The sequence below is a fragment of the Balaenoptera physalus genome, assembly GCF_965194825.1.
Source record: "Balaenoptera physalus genome assembly, chromosome: 10".
Lineage (NCBI taxonomy): Eukaryota > Metazoa > Chordata > Mammalia > Artiodactyla > Balaenopteridae > Balaenoptera > Balaenoptera physalus.
This window is the reverse complement of record NC_138889.1, coordinates 78530801-78555107: the sequence shown is the minus strand read 5'-3', so window position 1 is coordinate 78555107 and position 24307 is coordinate 78530801.

Genomic DNA, 24307 nt, shown 5'->3' with positions numbered 1-24307 from the left:
TTGCCATGCTGATTCTAAATGTGCACTTGCAAAATGGCATCATGGCTTAAAAGGCACACCAGTTTGATTGTGTGGATTATAAAGTCATTTATTTATGTACCCATTTGTATACAGTCTTCATTGCTACAGCATCTGGGAGTCTGACATTACTTTAAAAACGCAATTAAATTTGAATACCTCATACTGGAACCTTATTATAAACTTGTTATTTCCCTTTCCTTAATTTCATCCCATTACTCCTAATTATAGTTTTCTATCATAAACAGTTCTTCAATTATTTTTCCCCCTGGGGAATTTACAACCAGAGATGAAACCTTTCTTTCTTCCTTCCATGGCTATTTTAGTCTCCTGAACAGTAGCAATGAAGCCGATGCAGCCATACTTTCTATTCTATATATGTAGAACATTTCTGTGAGAGGGACTCCTTAAAGAACAAAGGTCCTCGTCAGGTGAATGTAATTTATCTGTAAGTTAATGCAGGTTCAAAAACAAATGAGGCTGGCGGTTAACTTGGCTTTTAATTTTTGCTAGACTCCAGGTAAATTTGGACAGGTAAAAAGGTCATTTTCTCTAAGACCCTGTTTCTTTATTTGTGAAACACGCATAAAAATTTGTTCTACCTATTTCACAAGGATATTTTGAGTTAGTAAACCTGAAAAAAATGCTTTTGAACCATAAAGTCTTATTCAAATGTTGGAAGAAAGTGTTACATAGGAATTGTTGATGGAGCTCTTTCTATGTGCTGGGCACCATGCTAAGGAATGCATGTATGTTCTTTTATCCTCCCACAACTCCTTAAACCTCAATTACAGATGAGCTAAATGAGGCATAGAGAGGTAAAATAGTCTATCCAAAGTAAAAATGCACAAACAAATACAAGGAAGAAGCAGGGTTGGAATTTAAATACAGGTCTTTCGGACTCCATAATCTGACTCACAGTAGCAGAATTGGAAAGCAGATTGAAGGGGTCTACCATCTGTATTTATGAAACAGAGCCATATGGGTGCATGAAAGGTGATCAAGGTAGGGATATTATCTACACTTGAGTAATGAAAAATGTGGTACTGAAATGAACCTTCAAGAGTAGCCTAGGTTTGGAAATATGGAATTGGTATTGTGATGGTTAATTTTACGTGTCAACCCGAGCAGCCATAGTGCCCAGATTAAACATTGTTTCTGAGTATGTCTGTGAAGGTGTTTCTGGTTGAGATTAGCATTTGGATTGGTAGACTCAGCAAAGTAAATTGCCCTCCCCAATAAAATAGGGCATCATTCAATTCTTTGAAGGTCTGAATAGGACAAAAGGGGAGGGAAAAAATTCGACCCTTTTTTCCTGCCTCACTGATTAGGCTGGGATATCTCATTTCATCTTCTCCTGCCTTCCAGCTGAGATTTACATCACAGACTCCCATGGTTCTCAGGCCTTCAGAAGGGCTCAGACTGAATTACACCACTAGGTATTCTGGGTGTCCAGCTTGCAGATGGCAAATCATGGGACTTCTCAGCCTCCATAATTGCATGAGCCAGTTTCTCATGAGTCTCTCTCTCTCTCTCTCTGTCTGTCTCTCTCCCTCCCTCCCTCCCTCCCCTGTCTCTCTATAGATATAGATATAAATCTATAGATCTGTAAATCTATCTAGAGATAGATAGATAGATATAAAAGATCTATCTCCTACTGATTCTGTTTCTCTGGAGAAACTTGACTAATACAGGTATAAAGAGAATGAGCAGATCCTCCACTGTGGGAGAGATCAGAGAGCTGTGAATGATTCAATTTTGCTAAAACCCAGCCTGTGCAAAGGAATTAATTGGGAAGTAAGTCAGGCTAGCCCTTATTACAGACAGCCTTGAAGACAGGTTAGAGATTCTGGACTTTCTTTAGTAAAATAAAGCATGAATCTATTTTAGAATTAATGTTCTCAAAATTAATATAAGAAGAAGAGGAGGTATAAAAGAGGAATAGAAGGAAGAGGAGGAAGAAGAAAAGGAGGAAGGAAAGGAAGACCAGAGAAGGGTGAAGGAAAGGAAGGGGAAGAGGAAGGAGAGGAGGAGGAGAATGAAAGCAACAGCAACAAAAACAAAACAAAATGTGGCGTATGTGGGGTCTGTTCTGACAAAGAGAGAATGGAGTTTCTTTATCTTCCCCACTCCCACCCCCTACACACACACACACACACACACACACACACACACACACACAGAGGTAGGTAACTTATGCTTAAACACCTAATCCTAAAGCCATGATCTAAATACCTTGCCCTGTGCTGCCAGTTGTCTTGTGCTAAGGATGGAGCCTCAGGTTAGAGGACGCTTTAGTCTGAGAGAAGTCATGAGGTAGCCACGTTCATGACATAATGGCGGCTCCTGAAATTTTGTTTAGAGGAGTTAAATGGCTCTGTATAGTGAAGTACTAGGAATTTTAAGTTCTCCTCTTATGAACAAAGAAAACAGAAGTGATGTTTCTGGGCATTCACAAAGGAAAAGATTTGGAGACAGTTTTCCTGAGATAGGATAAGTCAGACCTCGGCAACAGGGTGAGAATCTGTGGCCTACAGAGATAGATGACAGGCAAACTTTAACCTCACGGAGGTCTGGTGTTCAGCATTAAGCTGTTTTCTGATTGGTTTTGTAATTCTGCTTTGTTTTCCCTCAATCTTCCATTAAACTCTACATAGACAACTTATATAACTATTGCTCAGAAAATGCAGTCTGGGAGAGGAGCAATAGGCTTAAGTTTTGGAGGAAAGCAGACCAGAGAGAGCTGGAGCAGCTCCGAGTCCTGGCAGGGTAGCAGGGTCAGTCTGAGAGAGATCAAGAACTGAGCTGGAAGCAGGAACAATCCTTGGGGCAGTAAATAAACTGCACCCTCCCTGACTCCAGGAATTCTCAAACATCTGGCAGGGCATTGGACATCTCACATTTTATGAGATTAGGGTCTGGAGTTCTTTCATTTAGATATTAAAGCAAGGGGGTCTCAAAACGCTAGAGGATTCAGTAATGCTTGGACAATGCAAATAACACCTGTGAGGGTCTACAGTCTTCCCTGTTCATTGCTGTATTATTTATTTACTCTTTTAAAAATGAGGGATTTAAATAGCTTCCTTTCATGTCACAGATGCCCTGACTGTTGACTCTCGGCTATTGATGACAGCACTTTTCTTCAAATTCTTGCCAGTTTCTCACACTGTACCAAAGTGTCGGTTAGGCCCTGGGTTACTGGCTAAAGGCAGGAAGTATTCTGTTTCCACTTATTATTGGAAAATGTTTTGACCTAAATCTATTCAAAGCCTTTTATCTTTTTCTGATTTCACATGCTATTTGGGCAATTATTATTGGGGATTTTCTCCCTGATGAGGGTAATTCTTTTGCACTAAAAATTGTGCCATTTTCATCAGTAGGACACACATTTATGGTTTGAATACATTACAGTGAAATCCTGGTTGAAATTGTTCCCTTTCTCTGGCTTGTTTTAGGCAAAAGACCCTGACCAAGAAATGTGACACAGAAGATGCTTAGGATAGATAAGAATGATCTAATTGCACACAAAATGCAATATTTACATGTTGATTTACACCTTTTTCAGTGTCCTGTAACTAGTCTTCACATCCTTGTAAAAGATTTAATTATTTGCTAAGTGCAACCTTAAATAGTCACTGAGATTCATAGCAATTAGAAATAATTTGCTTTTCAGGAGGACTCTCATCCTTGTAGTTTTCTGAAGATAAATCATTTGACCTCAGGCTCATAGAGAAGATAAGCCCAAGAGAAGTATGACTTGGAAATAGCATGGCCTCAGCAAATGCTGTGCCAAGAAGGCTATTTAAGTTCGTCAGTGAGAACCCCAAACCACATATATTCTATACATTTTGGGGCTTTCTCAAAGTAGTAACAAGTGGCTTACACTACCAGAGTAAGAACCTCCTAACTCACAGGCTAGTGATGTTTCCACTACAAAATTCTGCCCCTGTCACAAGCCATCAAATGACTTCATCCAGGATGCTTGAGCAATATGTGCCTCAATTTTCATATATTAATGTGCAAATCAATCTCTATCCCTCAAACTTTCCCTTAAGTGGATGGTTTGCCTGTCTTTTGTCTTTGCCATATTAATTTACCACAGAGTCTTTTTGTGTTTTTAACCTATTTTCCTCTTCAAGATCTTTTGACGTTCACCCGATGTCTAAGAGGTAAAGTTTCTTAATCTCATTCTTCTATTCAGAGTTTTCTATAATCTAGTAAACTGGCAATTCAGCTTTACCTTCCAGTCATAAAAATGACAGCTTCCATTATGAAACAATTAGTACTGGACACGCTACATCTACTACCTCATTTAACCCTACAAAATAGGCAGTAGTGTTATTCTTACTCTTATAGATAACATTGCAGTGTTAGAGAAGTTAACTAGCTGGACCAAAGTTACTCAGTAGGTAGGATTCAAACTCAGCCTGTCAGATCAGTCCAAGGGCTTCACTCCTGAGCTGTGTTCCTTCTTGTCAGCAGCCTGTCCCACCTCTTTAAATTGATCAGGATCTATACTTCCCCACCATATACTTGTCTAATTCTCATATTTAAGCATCTGCTTATCATCTACCACTCAACCAAATTGTCCCTCTCTATTTTCTATCCAACCCCTTCTTTCAAGGCCTATATTAATTTCCTATTCATTATGGTAACAAATTACCATAAATTTAATGGCTTACAACACAAATTTATTATTTTATAGTTCTGGAAGCCAGAAGTTCAAAAAATGGTTCTTACAAGGCTGAAATCATAGTGTCAGCAGGGCTGCATCCCTTCTAGAGGATCTGGGTTTGATCAGTTCCTTGCCTTTTCTAGCTTCTAGAAGCTGCCTGCATTTCTCGGCTTGTGGCAACTCTGACCCCTGCTTCCATCCTGATCTTCACTCTCCTGCCTCCCTCTCTCTTTTATAAAGACCCTTGTTAATATATTGGGCCCACCCAGATAACCTAGGATAATCTCCCCATTTTAAGATGCTTTATCATACCTGAAACATTTATTTTGCCATGTACAGTAATATATTCACAGGTTCCAGGGATTAAGACATAGACAACTTTGTGGGATCAGAAATCTGTCTACTACAAAGACCAATTCCAGTCCCATCTCCTCTCTCAGTGTTCCCCAAAAGACTCCATCAACAGGCTATTCCATTCTATATCTTATTGCTTGTATCCTCTTAGTTTTGAAAAATATCTCTTCCATCTGTTGTATGATTTTGGAAGTTGGGCTCCATCCATTAAGGGGTCAGATTGTCTCAGCTGCAACCTTAGAGATTGTCCAGTCCAGGGATAACAAATAGGTTTCATCTCAAATGTCACATCCATGCAGCTGGTAGAAGCAGCTCAAGTTACTGTGTTGGGAAGGATTTTGAGTCTCCTTCTGGTTTCAAAACAAAGAAGTCTGTGATCAATTAGAATGTTTGCCATGAAGGCAGGCAGGGAAATAGCAGCTTGGACACCACATGTTGGCCACTTCTGCTCTTCTCCTTTCTTTCTCCCATCTTCAAAATGAGGAAAGGCAATTGGAAAAGAGGCAACTAGCTTTAGCTTTTACAGAGGGTCTACTATGTGTCTGGCACTGTTCTGGTATATTACCTAACTTAGCTCTTTTGACCCTCATATTAAATAGATGTTAGAAGTGGAAACTAGGGTTCCGAGAGTTTGAGAAACATGTTCAAATATGAGGTACAAGAAATAGGGACACAAATACAGATCTATCTAATTGCAAATCCAATACTGTTCACTGTAATAAACTTGGAATTTAAATTATTTACACAAGGTCAAATGAAACTAGAGTTGGAATTAAAATGATAGTAACTGAATTTCCCCAAAAAACATAGGCCACAGAAACACTGGGCATGTGGCTACCATGCCAAATACTTAAAACTGGGACTTTTATAAGAAATCCAAGGCGTATAGTTACCGCAACCAACTATAGGCACATAAGGCAGAGATTTTGTTTGTTTGTTTCACCACATTAAAAAAATTATAGGACATCATTTATTTTCCCCGAGTGAAAAGATGGCTGATATTTTGGCTTTGAAATCTTCCTTTCTCTTACGTACACTAAGGTATTTGCCTTTATTTTTTCTTTAGTGTTTTCCTGTAGATCAGACTTTCCTGTTTCCTCTTTCCCTGTCTTTATTAATCTGAATTGATCAACATGCTCTAGAAACTGGAGCTCTGACAGAGACGTCAGGAACCAGCTCTTCCAGCTCTCTGCCCAAGGGCCCCTGTACTAAGGAAACATTCCCCTCGAGCCAAGAACCCTTTGCTGAAGTGCACCTCATTGATGACACTGCCTGCACTTAGGTCAAAATCAACTTCCAAGCAGTGGATCCTGTCACTGTCTTACTTAAAATCTCCAGTGCTCCCTATCTCTGTCCAGGGAAAAGTCACATTATTTTTCTTGGTCACCTGGCCTTCCTTGTCTTGCATGCTATTGCACCACTAACCTCACCTCCTACTGTTGTCCCCTCTCTCCCCAATCTCCCTCACTCCCTCCAGCCGTGCTTGCCAGCTTCTTGGCTGCTCTCTCTTTTTGTCCTACCCTGAATTCTATCCCCTAGGTTGGACCCCCTTCCTTCCATGTTCAGCACAACTGCTTGAGTGATTTTTTTTTAAATGCAAATCTGACCATGTCATTTTTCTGCTCAAAATCTAGTGACTTCTTTTCATCCAGATTAGCGGCTCTGAAACCTGACTGATAGCAGTCCTATAGTTGTAGCTCTAACCACCAGCTCTGACGCCATCCCCCAGCCAAGATTCCAATAGACAACATACTTATTTTATGCATTAGATAATAAGCTTCTTATGTCTCAGCCAAACCTGACATTGTGCTAGAGACACAGCTACTTTTTTATGTATATAATTATGAAGTGTTTCTTACAGTACTATATATGATCCTTACAACAGCTACATGAAGTAGGTAGGTCAAATGTCATTCTTACTTTAGAGATAAGAGAAATGAGATTCACATAATCTGGCTTGCCCCATATCACACAGAAAAATTATGAGAATTCAGCATTCTCACTCCAGCCATGTACCATATGTAATATATGATAGACCATACAACATCTTATGATGCATCATACGACATCTCAAGATACACATCTTATGGTATACCATATAACATCTCAAATTAATAGAATAGTCACATAGTAAATGCAATATATAGAACATTAAGTTTCTATTAATGTAATAAACTATCACGTAAGAAGACATAATTATATTTTTTATCAATAATTATATCCATTAAAAAGAAAACACCAAATTGATCTGTTAAAAACTAAAATAAGAAAGCAGGCTTATAAGCCTTTCAAACTCCAGCTAGTGCCTCTTTTGCATTTTGCTCCCAAGGATGATTAGAATGTCCTAATTTCTATTTTGGTAAGTAGGTTTTCAGCAGGGTTCCCCTGAGGCCTAGCAAGTTAAGACAGATAGAAGAGAAGCTGCATCTAGGAAAGTGTTAGACACCTAGGAATTAAAGTCTGTTTTCCACAGCCATTCTTCAGTTTATTCAACAACTTTTAGAAACCTAATTTATTAATAAAATGTTATGATTCATTTTGTTTATTCTGACTGATACTTTCAAAACCAGAAACAAGTAAGATCACCTAATTCTTTAGGGTGTGTGATAAAGGTTCCATTTGATAGAACTTCCTTAATTCAAATCTGAAGATTCAGACTTTTACTTTCAGAAGAATATAACTATAGATATCACAAGAAAAAGCTAAATGAGGTCCAGGCACATGAGGAATTAATTTTTTTAACTGATAATGCTTTATAAATGGGGAGAAAAAAATCTCCTCTGCCTACTGATGCTTTTCTATTAAGCCATCTTTTAGAAACCCTAGAATTCATCATGAAAGGAATCCCTAGTGGGCAGGGTCAGTAATTGAAACCCTTAATATTAGGTATCAGTTTGGATTCTTTTGTTCCCATCAAGAACAATCCTCTTTCAAAATATGAGAAAACAATAAAGAAATATATCATCCCATATAATTGGAATACCAAAGAGTGGGCTCCAAAATGGTGTTATGAGTGGATCAGTAGAACCATTAAAGATCCTAGTTCTTTCTACATTTTTACTCTTCTGTCTTTGGGAGGTTTTTTTCTCTGTATAGATAGATGGCTATATCATTTGTACAATTACTTTCAGAGAAGACCACATCCAGTTGAAAGAATGGGGTGCTCTCTTTCTGTGACTCTCTCTTGGGAGTGAGGAGACATTCCTTAGACTAACTCCCACCCTAGTGACTTTCCTCCATGCTTCTTTGGTCATAAATGTGTCCCATGAACATCCTTCTGCATAGGTCAATTACTAGTAAGGGTGTCATGGAGGTTGGGAGTGAATTACACTGTCTATCAAATGCCATATTTCAGTTTTTCTCTGAATCAGAGTAACACTACTCTGTACTCATAGCAAGATAGAGCAGATTAAAGAAGGACTAATCCGGGGCTTCCCTGGTGGCGCAGTGGTTGAGAATCTGCCTGCCAATGCAGGGCACACGGGTTCGAGTCCTGGTCTGGGAAGATCCCACATGCCACGGAGCAACTGGGCCCGTGAGCCACAATTACTGAGCCTGCGCGTCTGGAGCCTGTGCTCCGCAACAAGAGAGGCCGCGATAGTGAGAGGCTCGCGCATCGCGATGAAGAGTGGCCCCCACTTGCCACAACTAGAGAAAGCCCTCGCACAGAAACGAAGACCCAACACAGCCATAAATAAAAAATAAATAAATAAAATTTGAAAAAAAAAAGAAAAATGCTAAAAAAAAAAAAAAAAGAAGGGCTAATCCTAGCCTAGAACTGAAGGTAGATAAAGTAGCGTATCGGGGTATGGCCATAAAAAATCATGGTTAGACTCACAATGTTGTGGTATCTTCAGATGTAGGTAGAGGCCAAGTGGGTGAACCTCACAAATCCACCTAGTCCATGGGCACTAACTTCCTGAAGAATGTGCCTTCATTAGCAGCAGTATGTAAGGCTGTTGTGATATCTTGGAGTGTGTGAAGCTTTTAATCTTTTTCTTTCTTTTCAGTGAGGGATTCACCTCTATCAAACCACTGGATCTATGGAGAAAGAGAAGCAGTATTAAAAGTTCCTTTTCTTTGATGTATCAGCTATTTTTTTGTGTAAAGTACTACTCATTTAGAGGAAACGGGAGTATCCTTAGTTCAACTGTAGGATAGGAGGTTTCTTTAAGCAGACTAATACAGACATAAGCTCCTTTTGATACCAATAGGCAGAGAAATTTAATAATTAATCTCCCAACCCACCCACCACAAATACACACAAAAAAAGACTGAAGTCATTATAAAAAGACTGAAGCCACCCATACTCTCTAGTCAAGCATGGATTGAATTGGAAACTGTGAGACTAAGAATGATGGTGATTATTGGGTACAGATGTGGAGGAAAATACAATCAGGGAAAATAATGTCCCAGTTAGGAGGGCTGACACTTCAGATAACAAACCAACTTTATGATGCATAATGCTGGTCACATAAAGAAAATATTTTCACAAGCCATCTGGATGTCCATATCACATCACCAAATCATGTGGAACTAATTCATCTTGTAACAAGTATTTTTAACTCCTTAACAACTTACTTAGACATAGCCTGGAATTATCACCTCTATTCTGAATTCAGCCTTAGGTTTATAAAGTTGTATTACTTTGGGGTGAACATTTTCTTTTTTCTCAGTTTAAATGGATCAAGTAATATAAAGTAGCCCTTATTTTTTTTAAAACGTTTTTATCCTAAATAAAATTTAAGAGAATTTAAAGTGAGAATATCCAACAAATGAGACCATCTCTTCTAGAAATATAGAACGTGATGATAGATGTAAGTGGAATAGAAATGCACAAAATACTACTACGTAAATGTAATCATTTTCATTGCTATCATTAATATTTGACTATCAAGTCTGTCATCAGCATTAAGCAATAACAAATTCTTCCCTCTTATTAGTCTCCAGAATCTACTCTTTTTTTATAAATTTATTTATTTTATTTATTTATTTTTGACTGCATTGAGTCTTCATTGCTGTGTGCAGGCTTTCTCTAGTTGCAGCGAGCAGGGGCTACTCTTCGTTGCAGTGTGCGGGCTTCTTATTGCGGTGGCTTCTCTTGTGGAGCATGGACTCTAGGCACGCAGGCTTCAGTAGTTGTGGTACACAGGCTCAGTAGTTGCGGCTCGTGGGCTCTAGAGTGCAGGCTCAGTAGTTGTGACGCATGGGCTTAGTTGCTCTGAAGCATGTGGGATCTTCCTGGACCAGGGCTCGAACCTGTGTCCCCTGCACTGGCAGGTTGATTCTTAACCACTACACCACCAGGTAAGTCCCCAGAATTTACTCTTATACCCCTTAAATACTAAGCTCTTATTTTCAATTTATCAAGTACCCAGTAGAGTGGAAAACATAAGGCAGAAATCTACTCTTGAATTGTTCAGTTTTGTCAAGATGAATAAAATTTTTATACCATTTCAGAGTTAACATGGGAATAAGGGGCAATTAATAGTGGTGAAAACCTTGTACATAACAATGAGGAGAAGCTTGTTTTTGTCTTCGTTTCTGAGATTCCAATGGATTTCCTTGAGGAAGTCAGGTTTTCCTTCTTATAACAAAACTTCATTTCAGACCTTGGGGCTTTGGTGGAAGTGGTTATAAGTTTTATTAATCTGAAAAGAATAATGCTGACTATATAATTCCTTTGAACAGCTTCTTTTTCAAAGAGGTAGTATGAACAAAATGGGACTTCTCTTACAGGGTATAAGGACTGAGGACTACATAGTGAATAGCAAAGAGCAATATGGTGGAAGATTACAGTGTGTCCTGCTTCAGGAAACTAATTCTTAGCGTAAACTTCTGAGGAGATAGTGGAGGGAGGAGATAATAAAGAACAGCTTGATGAATGAAGTGAGTTTTCACTGCTATACTGTAACATTAATTTGCAGATGACTGTCCTTTGATTCTAAGAGGCTACTTGGATTTCCACTTAGATGTCTAATAGTCATTTCAAGCTGAGCATGCCAAAATTTAACTCTTGATTTACTCTACCTTCAAAGTGGCTTCTCCCCCAAATTTCATTTGAATAAATGGCACAGTTGCTACAGCTCAGAACCCAAGAGTTGCTTTGCTTTATCTATTTTCCTCATACCTGACATCCAACTCATTAAAAAATCTTGTAGTCTTTATCTTTAAAATATGTTTTGAATCTGACCACTACTCACCACTTCCACTGCTAACACACAAATCAAATCTACGATTTTTCGAATTTAGATTATTATGATTCCCAGATCTCTTTCCTATTCCTACACTTACCTCCTGGAGTCAATTCCCCAAACAACACTTAAGGTAATTTTTTAAACTGAAATATAGTTGATGTATAATATTATGTTAGTTTCAGGTGTACAACGTAGTGATTCAACATTTAAACACATTATGAAATGATCACCATGATAAGTCTAGTAACCATCTGTCCTCATTAAAAGTTATTAGAGTATTATTGAACATATTCCTTATGCTGTATATTACATCCTTTGTGGCTTATTTATTTTATAACTGGAAGTTTGTGCCTCTTAATTCCCTTCACCTATTTTGCCCATCCCCCATCCCCCATCCCCGCTCCATTCTAGGAACAACAAATTTGTTTTCTGTGTCTATGAGTCTGTTTTCATTTTGTTTTGCTTATTTGTTTTGGTTTTTTTAGATTCCATATATAAGTGAGATCATAGGTATTTGTCTTTCTCTCTGTGACTTATTTCACTAAACATAATACCCTTTAGATCCATCCATGTTGTCACAAATGGCAAGAGTTCATTCTTTTTCATGGCTGAGTAATATTCCATTATACATATATACCACATCTTCTTTATCCATTCATCTATTGATGGACACTTATATTGTTTCCATATCTTGACTATTGTAAATAATGCTGCAGTGAACACAGTGATGCATGTGTCTTTTGAAATTAGTGTTTTTTGTTTTCTTTGGGTGAATACCCAAAAGTGAAATTGCCAGATCATATGGTAGTTCTATTCTTAATTATTTGAGGAACCTCCATACTGTTTTCCATACTAGCTGCGCCAATTTACAATCCAATCAATAGTGCACAAAGTTCCTTTTTCTCCACATCCTCACCAACACTTGCTATTTCTTGTCTTTTGGATGATAGCCATTCCGACAGGTGTGAGGTCATATCTTACCATGTTTTTCATTTGCACTTCCATAATTATTAGTGATATTGAGCATCTTTTCATGTGTCTGTTGGGCATTGTGTGTCTTCTTTGGAAAAATGTCCATTCAGGTCCTTTTCCCATTTTTCAGTTGGATCTTTTTTTCTTTAATAATGAGTTGTATGGGCTCTTTATATATTTTGAATATTAACCTCTCATCAGATATGTCATTTGCATACCTTCTCCCATTCAGTAAATGGCCTATTCAATTTGCTGATGGTTTCCTTTGCTGTGCCAAAGCTTTTTAGTCTGATGGAGTCCCATTTGTTTATTTTTGCTTTTGTTTCCCTTTCCTGAGGACACAGATCTAAAAAAAATAATGCTAAGACAAATATTAAAGAACATGCTGTTTATGTTTTCTTATAGGATTTTTATAGTTTCAAGTCTTACATTTAAGGTTTTAATCCATTTTGAGTTTTTTTTGTAAATGGTGTGAGAAAGTGGTCCAGATTCTTTTTTTTTTTTTTTTTCACATGTAGCTACCCAGTTTTCCTAACACCTTTATAGAGACTGTCTTTTCTCCATTGTCTATTCTTGCCTACTTTGTCATAGATTAATAGACTATATAAGTATAGGTTTATTTCTGGTCTCTTAATTCTGTTCCATTGATATATATGTCTGTTTTTGTGCCAGTAATATAATGTTTTGATTACTATGTAGTTTGAAATCAGGGAGCATGATGCCTCCAGCTTTGTTCTTTCTCAAGATTGTTTTGACTATTTGGGATCTTTTGTGGTTCTATACAAATTTTAGGATTATTTCTTCTATTTTTGTGAAAATGCCATTTGTTGTTTGATAAGGATTACATTGAACCTGTGGATTTCCTTGGGTGGTATGGACATTTTAACGACATTAATTCTTCCAAGTGATGAGCACAATATATCTTTCCATTTGTCTGTGTCATCTTCAATTTCTTTCATCAATATCTTACAGTTCTCAGAGTAAAGGTCTTTCATATACCTGGTTAGATTTATTTCAAAGTATATTTTGTTGCAATTTTAAAGAGGATTGTTTTCTTAATTTCTCTTTCTGAGAGTTGTTATTAGTATATAGGAACACAACAGATTTCTGTATTTAATTTTGTATCCTGAAACTTTACTGAATTTATTTATTAGTTCTAATAGTTTTTTGATGGAATCTTTAGTGTTTTCTATATGTAGTATTATGTCATCTGCAAACAATGATGGTTTTACTTCTTCCTTTCCAATTTGTAGTTTTAAAAATTATTATGCTTGTTTGATTGCTATGGCTAGGACTTCAAATGCTATAATGAGAAAAAGTGCCAACAGTGGGCATCCTTGTCATGGTCCTTATCTTATGGGAAATGCATTCAGCTTTTCACCATTGAGTATGATGTTGGCTGTGGGTTCAACATATGTGGCCTTTATTATGTTGAGGTATCTTTCCTCTATACTTACTTTGTTGAGGGGTTTTATCATAAATGGGTGTTGCATTTTGACAGAAGTCTTCTCTGCATGTAGTAAGATGATAATATGAATTTTATCCTTCATTTTGTTAATGTGGTGCATCACATTGATTGATTTGTGGATATTGAACAAAACTTGCAGCCCTGGCATAACTCCCACTTGATCATGGTGTATGATCTTTTAATGTATTGTTAAATTTTGTTTGTTAATATTCTGTTGATGATTTTTGCATCTATCTTCATCAGGGATATTAGACTGAATTTTCTTTCTTTTCTGGCGTCTTTGTCTGGTTTTGAATCAGGGTGATGCTGGCCTCATAGAATGAGTTTGGAAGCATTCCTTCCTCTTCAATTTTTTGGAATAGTTTGAGAAGGATAGATGTTAACTCTTTAAATTTTGGTAGAATTCACCTGTAAAGATTCTGGTCCTGGACTTTTGTTTGTTGCAGTTTTTTAAAATTATTATTACTGATTCAGTTTCATTACTGGTAATTGGTCTGTTCATATTTGTATTTCTTCCTGACTCAGTCTTGGGAGACTATACATTTCTAGGAATTTATCCATTTCTTCTAGTTTGTCCAATTTGTTGGTGTATAATTGTTTGTAGTAATCTCTTATGATCTTTTATTTATGTGGGGTCAGTTGTAATTTCTCCTTTTTCATTTCTGATTTTTTAAAATTGTGCCCTCTCTCTTTTTCCCTTGAAGAGTCTGGTTAAAGGCCTATTATTGTTTATCTTTTCAAAGAACTAGGTCTTAGTTTCATTGATCTTTTCCACTGTGTTTTCAGTTTCTACTCATTTATTTCCACTCTGATCTTTATTATTTCCTTCTTTCTACTAATTTTGCATTTTCTTTGTTCTTCTCTTTCTAGTTCCTATAGGTGTAATGTTAAATCATTTATTTGCAATTTTGTTTGTTTCCTGAGGTAAGTCTGTATCTCTGTAAACTTTCCTCTAGGACTACTTTTGCTACATCACATAGATTTTGGAACATTGTGTTTCCACTTTAATTTGTTTCCAAGTAACTTAATTTTCTTTTTGACTTCTATATTGACCCTTGGTTGTTTAGTAGCATACTGTTTTGCCTCCATGTGTTTGTGTTTCTCATGTGTTTTTTTTTTTTTCTTATAGTTCATTTCTAGTGTCATAGCCTTGTGGTCAGAAAAGATGCTTGATATGATTTCAGTCTTTTTAAATTTACTGACACTTGTGGCCTAACATGTGATCTAGCCTGAAGAAAGTTTCATGTGCATTTGAAAAGAATGTGTATTCTTCTGCTTTAGGGTATAATGTTCTATACATATCTATTAAGTTCATCTTGTCTAATGTGTCATTTAAGGCCACTGTTTCCTTATTATTTTCCTTCTGGATGATATGTCCAATGATGTAAGTGGGATGTTAAAATCTCACTATTATTGTATTACTGTTAATTTCTCCCTTTATGTCTGTTAATATTTGCTTTATGTATTTAGGTGCTACTATGTTGGGTGCATATATATTTATAAGTATTATAAATTCTTGTTGGATTGATTACTCTATCATTATATAATGCCCTTCTTTGTTTCTTGAAACAGTCTTGTTTTATTTTATTTAATTAATTTATTTTTTCTAATGGTGGTTTTTTTGTTGTTGTTTTTGTTGTTTTTTTTAACATCTTTATTGGAGTATAATTGCTTTACAATGGTGTGTTAGTTTCTGCTTTATAACAAAGTGAATCAGTTATACATATACATATGTCCTCATATCTCTTCCCTCTTGCATCTCCCTCCCTCCCACCCTTCCTTTCCCACCACTCTACATAGTCACAAAGCACTGAGCTGATCTCCCTGTGCTATGTGGCTGCTTCCCACTAGCTATTTTAGGTTTGGTATTGTATATATGCCCTTGCCACTCTCTCACTTTTTCCCAGCTTACCCTTCCCCCTCCCCATATCCTAAAGTCCATTCTCTAGTAGGTCTGCATCTTTATTCCTGTCTTGCCCCTAGGTTCTTCATGACCATTTTTTTTCTTTCGTTTTTTTTTTTTTAGATTCCATATATATGTGTTAGCATACGGTATTTCTTTTTCTCTTTCTGACTTACTTCACTCTGAATGACAGTCTCTAGGTCCATCCACCTCACTACAAATAACAAAGTTTCGTTCCTTTTTATGGCTGAATAATATTCCATTGTATATATGTGCCACATCTTCTTTATCCATTCATCTGTCAATGGACACTTAGGTTGCTTCCATGTCCTGGCTATTGTAAATAGAGCTGCAATGAACATTTTGGTACATGACTCTTTTTGAATTGTGGTTTTCTCAGGGTATATGCCCAGTAGTGGGATTGCTGTGTCACATGGTAGTTCTATTTTTAGTTTTCTAAGGAACCTCCATACTGTTCTCCATAGTGGCTGTATCAATTTACATTCCCACCAACAGTGCAAGAGGGTACCCTTTTCTCCACACCCTCTCCAGCATTTATTGTTTGTAGATTTTTTGATGATGGCCATTCTGACTGGTGTGAGATGATACCTCATTGTAGTTTTGATTTACATTTCTCTAATGATTAATGATGTTGAGCATTCTTTCATGTGTTTCTTGGCAATCTCTATATCTTCTTTGGAGAAATGTCTGTTTAGGTCTTCTGCCCATTTTTGGACTGGGTTGTTTGTTTTTTTGATATTGAGCGGCATGAGCTGCTTGTAAATTTTGGAGATTAAACCTTTGTCAGTTGCTTCATTTGCAAATATTTTCTCCCATTCTGAGGGTTGTCTTTTCATCTTGTTTATGGTTTCCTTTGCAGTGCAAAAGCTTTTAAGTTTCATTAGGTCCCATTTGTTTATTTTTGTTTTTATTTCCATTTCTCTAGGAGGTGGGTCAAAAAGGATCCTGCTGTGATTTATGTCATAGAGTGTTCTGCCTATGTTTTCCTCTAAGAGTTTGATGGTGTCTGGCCTTACATTTAGGTCTTTAATCCATTTTGAGTTTATTTTTGTGTATGGTGTTAGGGAGCGTTCTAATTTCATTCTTTTACATGTAGCTTTCCAGTTTTCCCAGTACCACTTATTGAAGAGGCTATCTTTTCTCCATTGTATATTCTTGCCTCCTTTATCAAAGATAAGGTGACCATATGTGCTTGGGTTTATCTCTGGGCTTTCTGTCCTGTTCCATTGATCTATATTTCTGTTTCTGTACTAGTACCATACTATCTTGATTACTATAGCTTTGTAGTATAGTCTGAAGGCAGGGATCCTGATTCCTCCAGCTCTGTTTTTCTTTCTCAAGATTGCTTTGGCTATTCGGGGTCTTTTGTATTTCCATACAAATTGTGAAAAATTTTGTTCTAGTTCTGTGAAAAATGGCAGTGGTAGTCTGATAGGGATTGTATTGAATCTTTAGATTGCTTTGGGTAGTACAGTCATTTTCACAATGTTGATTCTTCCAATCCAGGAACATGGTATATCTCTCCATCTATTTATATCACCTTTAGTTTCTTACAACAGTGTCTTATAATTTTCTGCATACAGGTCTTTTGTCTCCTTAGGTTGGTTTATCCCTAGATATTTTATTCTTTTTGTTGCAATGGTAAGTGGGAGTGTTTTCTTAATTTCACTTTCAGATTTTTCATCATTAGTGTATAGGAATGCAAGAGATTTCTGTGCATTAATTTTGTATCCTGCAACTTTACCAAATTCATTGATTACCTCTAGTAGTTTTCTGGTAGCATCTTCTCTATGTATAGTATCATGTCGTCTGCAAACAGTGACAGCTTTACTTCTTCTTTTCCCATTTGGATTCCTTTTATTTCTTTTTCTTCTCTGATTGCTGTGGCTAAAACTTCCAAAACTATGTTGAATAGTAGTGGTGAGAGTGGGCATCCTTGTCTTGTTCCTGATCTTAGTGGAAATGGTTTCAGTTTTTCACCATTGAGGATGATGTTGGCTGTGGGTTTGTCATATATGGCCTTTATTATGTTGAGGAAAGTTCCCTTTCTGGAGGGTTTTTATCATAAATGGGTGGGGAATTTTGTCAAAAGTTTTCTCTGCATCTATTGAGATGATCATATGGTTTTTCTCCTTCAGTGTGTTAATATGGTGTATCACGTTGATTGATTTGTGTATATTGAAGAATCCTTGCCTTCCTGGGATAAACCCCACTTGATCATGGTGTATGATCCTTTTAATGTGCTGTTGGATTCTGTTTGCTAATATTTTGTTGAGGAATTTTGCATCTATGTTCATCAGTGATTTTGGCCTGTAGCTTTCTTTCTTTGTGACATCTTTGTCTGGTTTGGTATCAGGGTGATGGTGGCCTCGTAGAATGAGTTTGGAAGAGTTCCTCCCTCTGCTATATTTTGGAAGAGTTTGAGAAGGATAGGTGTTAGCTCTTCTCTAAATGTTTGATAGAATTCGCCTGTGAAGCCATCTGGTCCTGAGCTTTTGTTTGTTGGAAGATTTTTAATCACAGTTTCAATTCCATTACTTGTGATTGGTCTGTTCATATTTTCTATTTCTTCCTCGTTCAGTCTCGGAAGGTTGTGCATTTCTAAGAATTTGTCCATTTCTTCCAGGTTGTCCATTTTATTGGCATAGAGTTGCTTGTAGTAATCTCTTATGATCCTTTGTATTTCTGCAGTGTCACTTGTTATTTCTCCTTTTTCATTTCTAATTCTATTGATTTGAGTCTTCTCCCTTTTTTTCTTGATGAGTCTGGCTAATGGTTTATCAATTTTGTTTATCTTCTCAAAGAACCACCTTTTAGTTTTATTCATCTTTGCTGTCGTATCCTTCATTTCTTTTTCATTTATTTCTGATCTGATCTTTATGATTTCTTTCCTTCTGCTAATTTTGGGGTATTTTTGTTCTTCTTGCTCTAATTGCTTTAAGTGCAAGGTTAGGTTGTTTATTCGAGATGTTTCCTGTTTCTTGAGGTAGGCTTGTACTGCTATAAACTTCCCTCTTAGAACGGCTTTTGCTGCATCCCATAGGTTTTGGGTCATCGTGTTTTCATTGTCATTTGTTTCTAGGTATTTTTTGATTTCCTCTTTGATATCTTCAGTGATCTCTTGGTTATTAAGTAGTGTGTTGTTTAGCCTTCATGTGTTTGTATTTCTTACAGATGTTTTCCTGTAATTGATATCTAGTCACATAGCATTGTGGTCGGAAAAGATAGTTGATACAATTTCAATTTTCTTAAATTTACCAAGGCTTAATTTGTCACCCAAGATATGATCTATCCTGGAGAATGTTCCACGAGCATTTGAGAAGAATGTGTATTCTGTTGTTTTTGGATGGACTGTCCTATAAATATCAATTAAGTCCATCTTGTTTAATGTATCATTTAAAGCTTGTGTTTTCTTATTTATTTTCATTTTGGATGATCTGTTCTTTGGTGAAAGTGGGGTGTTAATGTCCCCTACCATGGTGTTGTTACTGTCGATTTCCCCTTTTATGGCTGTTAGTATCGGTCTTATGTTTTGAGGTGCTCCTATGTTGGCTGCATAAATATTTACAATTGTTATATCTTCTTCTTGGATTGATCCCTTCATCATTATGTAGTGTCCGTCTTTGTCTCTTGTAATAGTCTTTGTTTTAAAGTATATTTTGTCTGATATGAGAATCACTGCTCCAGCTTTCTTTTGATTTCCATTTGCATGGAATATCTTTTTCCATCCCCTCACTTTCAGTCTGTATGTGTCCCTAAGTCTGAAGTCGGTCTCTTGTAGACAGCATATATATGGGTCTTGTTTTTGTATCCATTCAGCCAATCTATGTCTTTTGGTTGGAGCATTTAATCCATTTACATTTAAGGTAATTATCGATATGTATGTTCCTATTACCATTTTATTAATTGTTCTGGGTTTGTTATTGTAGGTCTTTTCCTTCTCTTGTGTTTGCTGCCTAGGGAAGTTCCTTTAGCATTTGTTGTAAAGCTGGTTTGGTGGTGCTGAATTCTCTTAGCTTTTGCTTTTCTAAAGGTTTTAATTTCTCCATCAAATCTGAATGAGATCCTTGCTCGGTAGAGTAATCTTGGTTGTATGTTTTTCTCCTTCATCACTTTAAATATGTCCTGCCACTCCATTCTAGCTTGCAGAATTTCTGCTGAAAGATCAGCTGTTAACCTTATGGGGATTACCTTATGTGTTATTTGTTGTTTTTCCCTTGCTGCTTTTAATATTTGTTCTTTGTATTTAATTTTTGATAGTTTGATTAATATGTCTTGGCCTGTTGTCCTTGGATTTATCCTGTATGGGACTCTGTGCTTCCTGGCCTTGATTAAGTATTTCCTTTCCCATATTAGGGAAGTTTTCAACTATAATCTCTTCAAATATTTTCTCAGTCCCTTTCTTTTTCTCTTCTTCTTCTGGGACCCCTATAATTCAAATGTTGGTCTGTTTAATGTTGTCCCAGAGGTCTCTGAGACTGTCCTCAATTCTTTTCATTCTTTTTTCTTTATTCTGCTCTGCAGTAGTTATTTCCACTATTTTATCTTCCAGGTCACTTATCCGTTCTTCTGCCTCAGTTATTCTGCTATTGATCCCTTCTAGAGAATTTTTAATTTCATTTATTGTGTTGTTCATCACTGTTTGTTTGCCCTTTACTTCTTCTAGGTCCTTGTTAAACGTTTCTTGTATTTTCTCCATTCTATTTCCAAGGTTTTGGATCATCTTTACTATCATTATTCTGAATTCTTTTTCAGGTAGACTGCCTATTTCCTCTTCATTTGTTAGGTCTGGTGGGTTTTGGCCTTGCTCCTTCATCTGCTGTGTGTTTGTCTGTCTTCTCATTTTGCTTAACTTACTGTCTTTGGGGTCTCCTTTTCGCACCCTGAAGGTTCGTACTTCCCATTGTTTTTGGTGTCTGTCCCCAGTGGCTAAGGTTGGTTCAGTGGGTGGTGTACGCTTCCTGGTGGAGGGGACTGGTGTATGTGTTCTGGTGGATGAGGCTTGATCTTGGCTTTCTGTTGGGCAGGCCCACGTCTGGTGGTGTGTTTTGTGGTGTCTGTGGCCTTATTATGATTTTAGGCAGCCTCTGTGCTAATGGATAGGATTGTGTTCCTGTCTTGCTAATTGTTTGGCATACGGTGTCTACCACTGTAGCTTGCTGGTCATTGAGTGGAGCTGGGTCTTGGCGTTAAGATGGGGATCTCTGGGAGATTTTTGCCCTTTGATATTACGTGGAGCTGGGAGGTCTCTTGTGGACCAGTGTCCTGAACATGGCTCTCCCACCTCAGTGGCACAGCCCTGACGCCTTGCTGGAGCACCAAGAGCCTGTCCTCCACACGGCTCAGAATAAAAGGGAAAAAAAAAAGGAAGAAAGAAAGAAGAACGTAAAATAAAATAAAATGAAGTAAAATAAAATAAAATAAAGTTATTAAAAAATAATTATTAAGAAAAACAATTTTTTTAAGTAATAAAAAAAAAAAAAGGAAAGACAGAACCCTAGGACAAATGGTAAAAGCAAAGCTATACAGACAAAAATCACACACAGAAGCATACACATACACACTCACAAGAAGAGAAAAAGGGGGAAAAGAATATACATCGTTGCTCCCAACGTCCACCTCCTCAATTTGGGATGATTCGTTGTCTATTCAGGTATTCCACAGATGCAGGGTACATGAAGTTGGTTGTGAACGTTTAATCCACTGCTCCTGAGGCTGCTGGGAGAAATTTCCCTTTCTCTTCTTTGTTCGCTCAGCTCCCGGGGTTCAGCTTTGGATTTGGACCCGCCTCTGCATGTAGGTCGCCTGAGGGCGTCTGTTCTTCGCTCACACAGGACGGGGTTAAAGGAGCAGCTGCTTCGGGGGCTCTGACTCACTCAAGCCGGGGGGAGGGAGGGGTACGGATGCGGGGCAAGCCTGTGGCAGCGGCAGAGGCCAGCATGACATTGCACCAGCTTGAGGCGTGCCGTGTGTTCCCCTGGGGAAGTTGTCCCTGGTTCATGGGACCCTGGCAGTGGCGGGCTGCACAGGTTCCCTGGAGGGGAGGTGTGGAGAATGACCTGTGCTTGCACACAGGCTTCTTGGTGGCTGCCGCAGCAGCCTTAGCGTCTCATGCCCGTCTCTGGGGTCCGCACTGATAGCCGCGGCTCGCGCCTGTATCTGGAGCTCCTTTAAGCGGCGCTCTTAATCCCCTCTCCTTGTGCACCAGGAAACAAAGAGGCAAGAAAAAGTCTCTTGTCTCTTCGGCAGCTCCAGACATTTTCCCAGACTCCCTCCAGGCTAGCTGTGGCGCACTAGCCCCCTTCAGGCTGTGTTCACGCCGCCAACCCCAGTCCTCTCCCTGCTATCCGACCGAAGCCCGAGCCTCAGCTCCCAGCCCCCGCCCGCCCCGCCGGGTGAGCAGACAAACCTCTCGGGCTGGTGAGTGTTGGCTGGCACTGATCCCCTGTGTGGGAATCTTTCCGCTTTGCCCTCTGCACCCCTGTTGCTGCGCTGTCCTCCGTGGCTCTGAAGCTCCCCCCCTCCGCCACCCGCAGTCTCTGCCCACGAAGGGGCTTCCTAGTGTGTGGAAACCTTTCCTCCTTCACAGCTCCCTCCCACTGGTGCGGGTCCCGTCCCTATTCTTTTGTCTCTGTTTTTCCTTTTTTCTGTTGCCCTACCCAGGTACGTGAGGATTTTCTTGCCTTTTGGGAGGTCTGAGGTCTTCTGCCAGTGTTCAGTAGGTGTTCTGTAGGAGTTGTTCCACATGTAGATGTATTACTGATGTATTTGTGGGGAGCAAGGTGATCTTCGCGTCTTACTCTTCTGCCATCTTGAAGCTCCCAACAGTCTTGTTTTAAACTCTATTTTGTCTGATATAAGCATTGTTGCCCCAGCTTTATTTTTGTTTCCATATGCATAGAATACCTTTTACCATCCCCTCATTTCAGTCTGTGTGTGTCTTTAGATATGAAGTGTGTCTCATATGGGCAGCATATAAATGTTTTTTTGTTTTTTGTTTTTATCCATTCAGCCACTCAATGTCCTTTGTTGGGGCATTTAGTCCACCTACATTTAAAGTCATTATTGATAAGTATGTACTTATTGCCATTTTGTTAATTGTTTTCTTGCTGCTTTTGTATTTCCTCTCAGTTCGTTTTTTCTCTTGTTCTCTTCCCTTGTGACCTGATGACTATATTTAGTGTTATGGTTGGATTCCTTTCTCTTCACTTTTTGTATATCAATGGTAGGTTTTTGTTTTGTGGTTATGATGAGGCTTTATATATAACAACATATATCTATATCTATGTGGACACATATGATTATTTTCGAGTTGATGATGTCTTAAGCTCAAACACGCTCTAACAGTCCTACATTTTTACTTCCTCCACCATGTTTTGTGTTTTTGATGTCATATTTTATATCTTTTTACTTTGTGTATCCCTTAACTACTTTCTGTAGATATAGATGATTTTTGCTACTTTTGTCTTTTCACCTTCCTACTAGCTTTATAAGTGGTTGATCCACTACCTTTACTATATGTTTGCCTTTAACCAATGAGATTTTTCCTTTTGTAAATTCCTTATTTCTAGTTGTAACCTTTTCTTTTGTCTTAGAGAAATGCCTTTATTTTTGTAAGGACAGTTTAGTGGTGATGAGCTCTTTTACTTTTTGCTTGTCTGTAAATTCTTCATCTCTCCTTCAATTCTGAATGATAACCTTGCTGGGTAGAGTATTCTTGGTTATAGGGTTTGTTTGTTTGTTTGTTTGTTTTTTCTTTCAGCACTTTGACATGCCACTCCCTTCTGGCCTGCAAAGTTTCTACTGAAAACTCAACTGATAATCTTATGGGAGTTCCTTTGTATGTAACTAGTTGCTTTTGTCTTGTTGCTTTTAAGATCCTTTCTTTATCTTTAATTTTTGCCATTTTAATTATGATGCGTTTTGGTGCAGACTTCTTTGAGTTCATCTTTTGGGGGACTCTCTGCTTCCTGGACCTCAATTTCTGTTTCCTGCTCTAAGTTAGGGAAATTTTTAGCTATTATTTCTTCAAATAAGTTATCTGCATATTTCTCTTTCTCTTCTCCTTCTAGGACCTCTTATAATGTGAATGCTTGTATACTTGATGTTGTCCCAGAGGTCTCTTAAACTATCCTCATTTAAAAAAATTTTTTCTGTTAAATTTGGGTGATTTTTATTACTCTGTCTTCTTGATCATAGATCCATTCTTCTGAATCATTTAATCTACTGTTGATTCCCTGTAGTGTATTTTTAATTTCAGTTATTTTATTCTTCAGCTCAGGTTGGTTCTTTTTCATGTTTTCTAACTCTTTCTTTTTAGGTTCTCACTGTATCCATATATTTTCCTTCTGAAGTTTGTGAGCATCTTTAATATCATTACCATGAACTCTTTTTTTTTAAATAAATTTATTTATTTTATTTATTTTTGGCTGTGTTGGGTCTTTGTTGCTGCACGCGGGCTCCTCTCTAGTTGTGGTGAGCGGGGGCCACTGTTCGCTGCCATGCGCAGGCCTCTCACTACGGTGGCCTCTCTTGCTGCGGAGCATGGGCTCCAGGCACACGGGCCTCAGTAGTTGTGGCACACAGGCTTAGTTGCTGCACGCCATGTGGGATCCTCCCGGTCCAGGGCTTGAACCCATGTCCCCTGCATCAGCAGGTGGATTCTTAACAACTGCGTCACCAGGGAAACCCCCGTGAAC